Genomic DNA, 10587 nt, shown 5'->3' on the forward strand with positions numbered 1-10587 from the left:
ACTGAGCAACAGGACGTGGGACAAACAGCAGAAAACAGCCAACCTCAAGAACTAATTCATTGCCGGTTGGTCCAGATGTCTGCATGCTCCCTCCCACGGCCCAGGCCAAGCTTGCTGAGCTGCTCCTCCTTTGTGCAGAATGACAACGGTGCCCATGGCATGTGGTGGCTATGCACAGCATGCCTTCTACTTGCTTTTCCTCTCTCCGTCTTCCACCACCAAACAGAACCTCCAATCTCTCCCGGCTAAAAAATCACTTGGGGAAAAAAAGAACTGGCAACCTTACTTTTAAAATTACAACTTGATGCTTTAAAGCAGAAGCTCACCTAGCAAGGACACCTACCTTTGACAAGCTCAACCTACACGGAAGAGTTATTCCTCTGCGTCTGCACACTCGGCACGCTTTTTCAGCTGCAGTAGTCAGCCCAGTTCTCAGCACAGCTTTACCATCCACAGAAAGCCAGTTCACGGCCGCCATCTTTTTCACTCTTCTGAAACACTCTACTGCTGCAAGAAGCAATGATTACAGTCACAGAATCACAGAACTGTAGGGGCTGGAAGGGACCACTGGAGATCACTGAGTCCAACCCCTCCCCCTGCAAAACAGGCTCCATACAGCAGGCTGTACTGTAGGCATCCAGCTGGGTTTGGAGTATCTCCAGAGAAAAACAATCCACAACCTCCCTGGGCAGCCTGACTATATACCCCCCCGCCCAGAACCTCCCCACAGCCACCTATAGCCACAAATCCTCCGATGGCTCACCACAGCCCCAGAAACCCCCCAAGAGTCCCCCTCAGCTCCTTATAGACCCATACACCTTAACAGTCCCTGCACAGCCCCCTACAGCAGCCCCATATACCCCTATAGCCTCCCCGCAGCTCCCAGTAGCCACAGCCCACCTTAGCCCCGGTTCCAGGGGGCTGCAGGTGGTCTGGGGGCACCGGGAGCAGCGCTGGAGGGGTTGGGGGTGGGGGGGCACGGTTCAGATGCTGGCAGCAGCACTGTAGCACTGGGGGACCCGAGGCCTCCATCCGTCCCAGTCCCAACACCCATCCCCCAGCCACATCCCACAGCCCTCATCCCAATCCCACAGCGGAACCCCACGGGAGTTCCACGGGGGAGGGGAGGGCAGTGTGCTTGGGGGGCCGCGCAGGGCTCCTCTCCCTCTCCCGCTCCCGTTCTCCCGCACACCTCCGGCGGAGCTGTCCTCAGCACTCGCTCCCGTTGTGCCGCGGCTTCCGGCTCGCTGCTGCCCGGACAGCTCCGGCTGACGCCGCGCTCTCCTGCGGGGCGGCCCGGGCTGCCGGGAGCGGCGCTTCGCTGACGAGAGCCGCGCCTGACACTGCCGGCTCCCAACGGCCGCTCCCGCGCACGGCGGCTCAGCCAATGGGAGCCGGCGGAGCTGCCGCTGACCAAGGAGACGCCGGGGGAGGGACAGAGCTGCCGCTGACCAATGAGACGTCGGGGGAGGGACGGAGCTGCCGCTGACCAATGAGACGCCGGGGGAGGGACAGAGCTGCCGCTGACCAATGAGACGCAGGGGGACGCACAGAGCTGCCGCTGACCAATGAGAGCCCGGGGGAGGGACAGAGCTGCCGCTGACCAATGAGAGCCCGGGGGAGGGACGGGCAGATGCTGCTCTCGGGGTGCTCCTCCTGCCGCTGCTGGATGCTGATGCTGACAGGGCTGCAGATGCTCTGCAGGGCCAGCTCGTAGCTGGGAGCCAGGAATGGACACGGCGGGAGAGACGAGAGAGCTGGCGGGGAGCAGCCAGGGCATCCCTCACTCAAAAGCATCACAAAGCCACAGCCAGCAAGCTGGCCATGATCATGAGCAGCATCCCGGATGCTGGAGATTCTTTGCTACCATACACTACGGGAGCACAGCTCTCGCTGCAGGCATCCCACAGCCAGACAAAATGGGAACAAACCCGCAGCTCTGCTGCACGCACAGCCCACAGCCATAGCCTTGCAACATGAGCTGCCTTGCTGTTGCTTGCATCCATCCCAATCCCTGGGAATGAAGACTCAGAAGGCAGTCAAGGCGTTGATCCAGCACCAGCGTGCTTTTATTCATTCACAGCCAGGAGGGCCTTTTGGTGAGAGGTCCGGTGTACAGATGGGACTCATCCTTTCTTGGGAAGGAGAGAGGGGCTCAGAGCTCGTGCTGCTGCCCGGTGCCTGGGACTGGAGCTCTGATTCTACGTCCCCCTCCACCAGGCTCGGCTCCTCCTGGCTGACGCTGACCTGCTCCTGCATGGAGCTGCTGCTGTCGGGGCACTCGGGCTGTGCTTGGGCTGGGCTGCACTGCAATGGTGCCCCGTCACAGTCCAGCTCGGTGACCGCTGTTTCTGGCAGGCTCAGGTCAGCGTCTTTTGCACAGCCAGGAGAGATGAGGGCTTCCACTTGGATCAACACCTTCATTCCCTCACTGGTGTTGTATGGAAGGCTGTCATCTGAGCTGCAGCGATTCATGCTTCCTAGCAGCTCTGCATACATGGAAGCACACAGTGAACCATCGCTATACGCTCTGGCTCTTCTGCGTGGACGAGGGCTCGGTTCACCTAGGAAGGAGTAGATACACAGGCAAACAGTTAGTGGCAAACTTGCACAAGCAGAATGATGAGAGTGGTTCTTGAGATTTGCTATTGCAGTGGCAGCAGGACAAAGCCAATAGGACAATAGCCACAGGAGGAGCACTGTCTCGAAAGGAACTGATGCGCTTTTGTTGTTTGTCTTTCTCTTTTGTGTGGACTCCAAGCATGAATTCCATGGCGCTGACAAGCAGGGTTTTGACAGCTGGATATGCACCCTTACCTGCCAGGACCACCACCTCTGTTTCCGAGGGCTCCCTGGCATCGCGCTGCAGTTGGCGTTTGGCCACAGAGGATGGTTTTCTGGGCCTGAAGCAGGAACACCAACTGCATGCTGGGGATTCCTCCACCCTGCTGGGTGGACTTGGTCTGGAGGGAGAAAAGAGGGAGCGGTGTGAGTCGTGCATGGTGCAGGGTGAGGGAAGAGCTGCCCTGAGCTCTTGCCAACACTTGCTTGTTCCTAGCACTGCCTGGTTCCTGCTGAAACACAACTTAGGAGCTCGCTCTGATTCACACGGTTGAGGACGGTTCCATTCCTAGAGCTCAGCCCTGGAGTCTTGCTGGCTACATTCCCCTCAGCCATGTCAACCCAGATGCAGAGCATGCGAGCAGAGGCTGCACAGCTGTCCAGGAGAGCATCGAATGGAGGGCTTTTATTGAGCGGGCAGGCGTAACTGCTTGCTGAGGAACCGTGCAGCCAGAGAGGGAGTTCAAAAGCATCTCTGACTCTGACATTAGTAGAAGGCCCCCTCTGGCTAAACTGAGCCCGTCAGGCAACTGCGTGTTAGTTGAACCTCAGAGTCCAAAGGGAGGGGACATTCAGTACAACACCACACGCCCCATTAGCGTCACGTAGCTTCTGCAAGTTTTGGCACTAGCAATAGTGGAGAAAAACCCACTAAAGCCCACCCAACCAAGTCTGATAGGAAGCTGCTGAAAAAGAAAGTCCTCTTTACCTTCCAGATGGAAAGTCAATGATTGTGTGGAAATTCCCTCGCGCAGCTTTGGGGCCTTCTTCCACTTCCATGTCCTTGCTCTCTGTCACAGCGGGAGAGCTGCTCTGGCCTCCCCTCTGTGCCTGTGCCTCCTCCAGGGTGAGCAGCTTGGTGGCAGGAGAAGACACCTGCACAGACTTGGGACCTGATGGAGAACTGCACCCTGGAAGGGAAGACCACAGCTAAGAGGGAGGATCAGAAAGCAGCGGCACAGCCATCACAGTTCTGGGGGAGGTGCCGCACATCGATAGCCCCTCGATAGCAAAAGCATATCTCAACAATCCTGGAGAAGGCCTGCATTTGATCAAGGTGTCTCATCAAGACAAAGCTCATGCAGGAAGACGCTCACCTGCTCCATCTCCGATGCCTGACGTGGAGCTGGAGCAGAAGAGGACGTCGGTGTGGTTGATGATGAACTCCACCACGTCCGACTGCCTCTGCAGTTCCACGCAGGCAGCTCTTCCGCTGGCGCAGGCAGCCTCGTTCTGCTGGGATCTGTAGAAAAGGCAGATTGGAGAAGTCATTGACCCGAGATCGTTTCCCCACGTTTGGGCATTTGGGCAGCCAAAGGCTGTCCAGTTGGGCTCTGGAGACTTCCGCAGTGGGCAAGCACTGATGCCACTGAAGACATTCTCCCGGGTGATCAAGGACACACCAGCCCCATCTGACAAAACCAAGAGAGCACAAATTGTCCTCCTCTCCAAAGTGTGCCCGTGGGGAGAACAGATCTAAGCCTTGTGCTGAGGCGGAAAAAGAAGTTTACCTGAAGAGGTTGGGAGCCCACACAATTGCTAAGTTCTTAGCAGGCATGTTTGTGATGGAGCAGCTCCCAGCGAGACAAGCCAAGTGTCTCATCAGGTATTCCAGCGTCCTGGAAAGCAAGAGCCAAACCTTCAGCACCACTGAGCACGCCGGGCTCACATTCACCAAACAAACCTCACTGTTCTTGCTACTAGCAAGTAGATCAAGCTTTTCCAAGTGCCACGCTGCAGCACCAAGCCCCAGCACAGTACAGCCGCAGCCATCAGCTGCACCAGCCGTGCCCCCGTGCCCAGGAGCTGACCCAATCCATTCACCCCACGCAGCCATCCACCACTTCCACACACACAGGCATCACGTTGCCAGCGTGACACAAAGCCTGCCATCGCATCATCGCCCTCTGAAGTGCAGCAGGGCTGAGCTCCCCACACCGAGGGCAGCAGTTTTCTGACCTGTAGTGAGGTGCAGGCAGCTGCTGGATGACCTCCTGCACTCGGAGCAACCGCTCCTCATCTGTACCGGCACAAACAGCGTCCTGGAAGAAAGCAGAAAGGGACTGAGACACACATCATGCGAGTCAAGCGTATGGGGCTAACAGAAAAAGGGCCTCAGAGCTGCAGAGGGCACTGCTGCTCCCATCTCCCACATTTCCAATGGCAGGATGCTAACACCAGGTGTTACGGTGCACGCAGTGTGCAGGAAGCACGAGCTGCTTGTTGTACAGAGACACCCACTGGATGTCCATCAAAACCCCAGCTTCAACAGAAAAAAGACCAAAAAAAGGTGCGCAGGCGTGTGTGTGGATGGGAAAGGCCACGAAGAGGGACATGAAGGCCATTGCCTTGTGCTTACCGAGAACTTGCCATGCAGTTGCTCGGTCAGCAGAGGGCTCGGGAGCTCCCTGAAGTACATCTTGCACAGGGAGCTCACGCTGTGAATGTCCCGGACGGTGAGCTCCGGAATCTGCTCCGACTCAAATTCATGGCTGGAGAGAAGGACACAAAAACAGAGGGCTTGGAGAAAGAGGAAAACAACTGCAAAGCAAGACAACATACAGTCCAGAAGCACTCTTACCGCAGCTTCTGGATCTTGGACGCCACGCCGGACAGGCGGTAGATCCCCTGCACCACGCCGTGCTGCTCAATGAACTCAGCGCAGCTCTGCACGACCTGGGGGACTACAGAACAAGGGCCAGCGCTTAGCTGAGCTCCTGATTCAAGTCCTGCTTCAGCCGCTGCCCCTGTCACATCCCATCCACTAAGCCCAGCCAGGCTACTGCTTGCCTCCTCCGTAGAGGAGAAAAAAGGCTGTCGCAGACGGCGCAGGCAGGCAGGAGCCGGGGACAAAACTGGACACGGACGTGTTCTTGGCTTTCAAGAAATGCCAGGACCTGCCAAGCAGCCTGCAGAAAGTAATTCTGGGGAAGCCAGAGACACTGCCACAAGTCCCATCACAGCTCCCACCGCAATGGAGGCGTGAGACCTCATGTCCAGAAGAGCTAGGAAACTGACGCACTACACTCTCTTGGGCCAAAAGGCTTCCTTGGTTTTCAGGCTAGCGTGGGATTGGCTTACACCTTTGGCTTTAAGCAAATACAAGTGTGCCGGCCTCCTATGAGCATTAGCCTCAGCTTCCCTTTCAGCCATAACTCCCACCTCACGCTTCTCCACCGCTATCAACCTGCCCCTTGCTAGACACGATCTCCCTTTCTTTCATCTTTACATGCCCAACAGAGGGAGGAAGCTCTCAGGAATGGGCTGTTCCTTACCATCACGGCCAGAGTGGAGAAGATGCTCTCCCAGGTCACAGCCAAACACCCCTCCCTTCTCCTTCTCCTTCTCCAGCTCCCGCCGCTTCGGTTCCTTTGGGCGGGCCTTCACGAAGGAACGAAGGAAGCTGAGGAGCTTGCCACGCTTCTTTGGCACTGCACAACAAAAGGAAGAAACCAGTTCATTTCAGGTTGGGCTCAGTGCGACCAGGCTGAGCGGAAACACATTCTACAGAGCACGTCAAAGCGGCAAGAACATTGCCAACACTGCATTCTACAAGGATTCGAGCATTTGCCCAAGCCCTCATTCTCACTGCCTACAAAACAGCAGCCCTACGCCCCGTGGGATGCAGGAAGGATCATCAACACAGAGGAGAACGTGGGATGGATAAAGGAGGTATTCAACACAGAACACACCCAGAAAAAGACTCCATTTGACTTCCCCGCGCCATCACATGTAACATCCGTACCTGGCTTTGGCGCTGAATTGATGAGGGCCTCAGGAATTTTTCCGTTGATGAGCTCCACGCACTCACCAGGGAAAAATCCAACCTGGAACAAGATCAAGAAGAGAGATGGAATACTGAATGCAGCATTTCTCAGGCCTCAACTGTTCAACCAAGAAAGAATGGCCTGCAGAAAAGTAACCCTCATTCAACATTTGCAGCCAGAAGACCTACAAAAGCAACTGACGGAGCATAAGATGGTTGTTCTCCGTGCTTGTACAAAGGACAGAGATGCTCAACTCCTGACTGCCTATTGAGCACAAGAGGCTCTTGCTTCTAAGTCACATGAGGAGACAGTTTCCCACCCAAGCCCAGAGCCAAAGGGAAAGGCCTCTGACAGCGACACAGGGAAGCTGTTGACGTCCAGAAGCCACCCTGTGCGGGCAGAGCAGCTCTAAGCTGACGTTCCTCACTTGATTGCAGTTGCGCCCACGAGTCTGAAGCTTGTGCCTACCTGAAAGCCATGCTTGCCTCTCCACCAGGGGCTCTGCTCCTTTGCTGGCATAGCAGTAATGCACACCAGGTCTCCCACCTGCAAGACATTGCAACATCAATCCCAGCGTCAGCGCAGCTGGGAGGAAAGCACAGCTGAAATGGCACCCTTCTTCTGCACTGCCAAAGAGCGCACAGCTTGAGAGCAATTGCACTGGGGCAGCTCTTCAGGCATTTCCCGTCGGAAAGCTGAACGTGGAGGTACAAGAGTCACTGCCTTACACACCAGACAGAATACAGTGCAAGCATGCCAAATGAAACCATCTTTTAGACATGGCTGAACTCCTCCCTGCATCCAACCCAGTGCAAGTCCTCTCTGGACCTGCATCTTCTGGGCTTCGCCTCACAAGGCATTCTGAAGGTGTCTGAGAATATTCCTGATGCATTCAAACGTTATACTCTTCTGTCCGTGACAAAAGGGAACGCCTTCTTTATCTGCTTACCTCCAAGGAGAGCTCATCCGCTGCCTGGGCAACGTATCTCTTAATAACATGGCCAGCAGCAATAGCCGGAGTATTAAGAGATGGCTCCTCCTGGACCAGGAAGGGCTTCCCCTGGTTCTCAGGCTGAAACAGAGAGCACAGGCCATGGTGAGGAGCTGAGGACAAACAAGGAGGATTTCAGGGTGCCATCTCGATGCCACTAGCAAGGAAATGAAGCTTTTAAGGCAGCTCTTCAGGGACACCGAGAGAGCCGGAAGGATGCTCTCTCTCTTGAAAAGCAGGAGAGCACACCGGTGGCTCATTCTGCTGGCTCAAGTCAGGGAACAGAGACCAAGCAGAGCTTCACACTGTACCTCCGTCAACGCCCGGTCAGGCCCACGGCTGATCTCGCTGCTCGCGATGCCCATCACAGCAGGTGCGACAAGCTGCAACAGAAAAGAAACACATTTCCTGTGTTCACACAGCACTGGATCAAGAGACTTCTTCAGAACTACTTCTAGAAACAACAACTGTGTGCAGTCTATTCAAATGGGACAGCCGTTTGAATACGCAGCACTGGACCAAGTCGCTGTCCCTCTGCTAGCAGATGGGGACTCTGGCACAAAGCAGCAGATGCATTTGCCCGCAGCACGCTGAGAGCGCAGTAGCAGGCCAGGGAGAGGTGTCACTGCTGGGGCTGGAGCTGCTCCCCAGCCCCCGGCTCCCAGCAGCAGCCTCAGCACCAGCGCCGGCCGCAGCCTTGCCCACGCATTTCCTCTGCCTGCATCTCTGCTGTGCTCCCTACCGCTGTCGGGCACACTCACACAGCCAAAGCATGCACGCTTGTGCCCCTGGCTCACGTTCTGCAGCTCTGCACAGAGTGGGGCTAGGGCTCTTTGCCTAAGGGATTGCTTTCCTTCACACTAGCTGCTCCCAGCACTACAGGCAGCATCCTGCTGAGGGTTGAGCTGGAGAGGAAGTGGAAAAAACCCACACGTGACCAGAGCTGCATTTCAGCTGGACGAGGCTGTGTTACTACACACGGTGTGACTAAACACGGGCTGCTGAACCATGTGGCAATACAAAACATGGCACGTACCTGGCAAGAGATCAGAACAAGGGAGAAGAAGATCCTCGAACCCGCAGCCGTTCCTTGTCACTTTGCTCTGATCTTCCACGAGCAAAAGCTGCACCAAGGGAGCAGGCGGAGGGTGGGCAGGGGAGGGAGAAAGAGCAGGTCAGTGAGCTTGCACAATTGAGCAAAGGGAAGAACCAGGGAAGAACCCTGGCACAAATGCCACCTCGATGGATGGCTTTGGACTGGATGGCTTGGGGGAAAATGGCGTATGACGGTCCAGACGAAGCAATATGATCCTAGGAGCTCTGCCAGCCAGCACTTCTCAAGCCCTCGCTGCCCACCCGTCTATCCCGCACCGTCTCAGCTTACCTACAAGGTGCTGCGCAAGACGGGATGAAGACAAAGGGACTCAATCAGTGCACAAGTGCAACAAGCCACGTACTCACGCCGAGCTCAAGCGCTCCAATGAAGGGACGCAGCACGCGCTGCTCCTTCCCTCATTCTAGCCGCTTATGACATCACTAAGGGCCACCCGGCTGCTCCACCATGGACGGACAAGGTGGGGAGGCAAGACCACGTCACAAGACCACAGGATTCCAAAAGGGCACCCCAGCGTTCGAGAAATCAGTGCGTGGTTGGAATTCCATCCCAGCCAAATCCTGGAGAAGCTGGCATGGGGTTGTCGGGACCAAAGTGCAGGACCCGGCGCTGGGTGCTGTTGAGCCTCTTGCTGGGCCTATGGCAAATCCACACCAGGGTCCTTCTTTGCACCCAAGGGCGGCTTAGAGCAGCCATCTCTTTCACCTGATGGAAATAAAGGAAGAGAAACACAACACTACTACCAGACTGCTTTGCCAATTTCTTTCCCGAGTGCATTTTTGCCTTTTGGCTTCCATGATGTCCTCATTGCCTCCTATTTTTCTTTGGGGGGAAGCTGCCCCCAGTGCCTGAGCTTCACAAGACAGCATGAAACATGACACTAAGACAAACGCTTGCTGTGGGTGCAGGGTGGCTGTGCTTTGCCAGGCATATAAAGGAGGGTAGGGCTAGGAAGCGCCACGTGGCGGCCCCAGGCCAAGTCTGCATTCAGTCACTGTGGCGACAGCTGGTGCCTCACCGCCAGAACGTATCCGAGGGTACAGATGGACGCAGGCACTCCTGCTCCTTCTGCAAAGCCCTCCTCTGCACAGCCTGTTAGCTGCTGCTCACTGCTACGCCAACCAGGGTCCCCTTCACAGCAGCCTTGGTATAAACACGCCTGTACTCTTCCGTGCAGCAGCGAGCTCCAGGGATGAAGCAGCACAGAGGAAACCAACAGAATCTACTGCTGCTGAATCCACCAGCTCCTTCTGCCCACCAAGAGTAATACCAAGCACAGAACACAGGGCGGGAAAGCGCTTCCGCTCACACACAGACAAAGGGAATCAAAACAGCTCCTTCGAGAAGCGCTCATAGGGTAAACCCAGCCTCAGAGACACAAATGCATCTGGTTCCAGTAAATATTACGGCACCTTGGTGATGACATGCTGTTCTGCTGCTCGGAGAGCACGAAGCATGCTGTGTTGACAGGCACAGCAGCGCGATGCCCAAGCTGAGCACGCAAACCTCCCCAGCACCCCTGGCCAATGCTGCCAGGGAAATGCACGACCTGCAGCCCCACACGGCTCGCTGCACGGACACTGGGGGGCTGTCTTAGTCTCAGGTGGGAAGGATTTTTCTTCAGTGTCTGCTATGATGCTACAACAGTGAGAACACTCTCATGTTTATAGTTTCTGAGAAGCAGACCTGTACAGAGCCAAGGCCGTTCTCAGCAAAGCTCTCAAGAAGGAGCTGGGAGGAAAGGAAATGAGGACAGCTGATGTCAACGGGCCAAAGGGATATTCCATACCATATGACATCAAGTGGAAGGCGTTTTAACGGGGGTGGGAGTTCATCTCACTCTCTTCCTTGCTTGGCCATTGGCTGGGAGGTGC

This window comes from Gallus gallus, chromosome Z (assembly GCF_016699485.2).
Source record: "Gallus gallus isolate bGalGal1 chromosome Z, bGalGal1.mat.broiler.GRCg7b, whole genome shotgun sequence".
Lineage (NCBI taxonomy): Eukaryota > Metazoa > Chordata > Aves > Galliformes > Phasianidae > Gallus > Gallus gallus.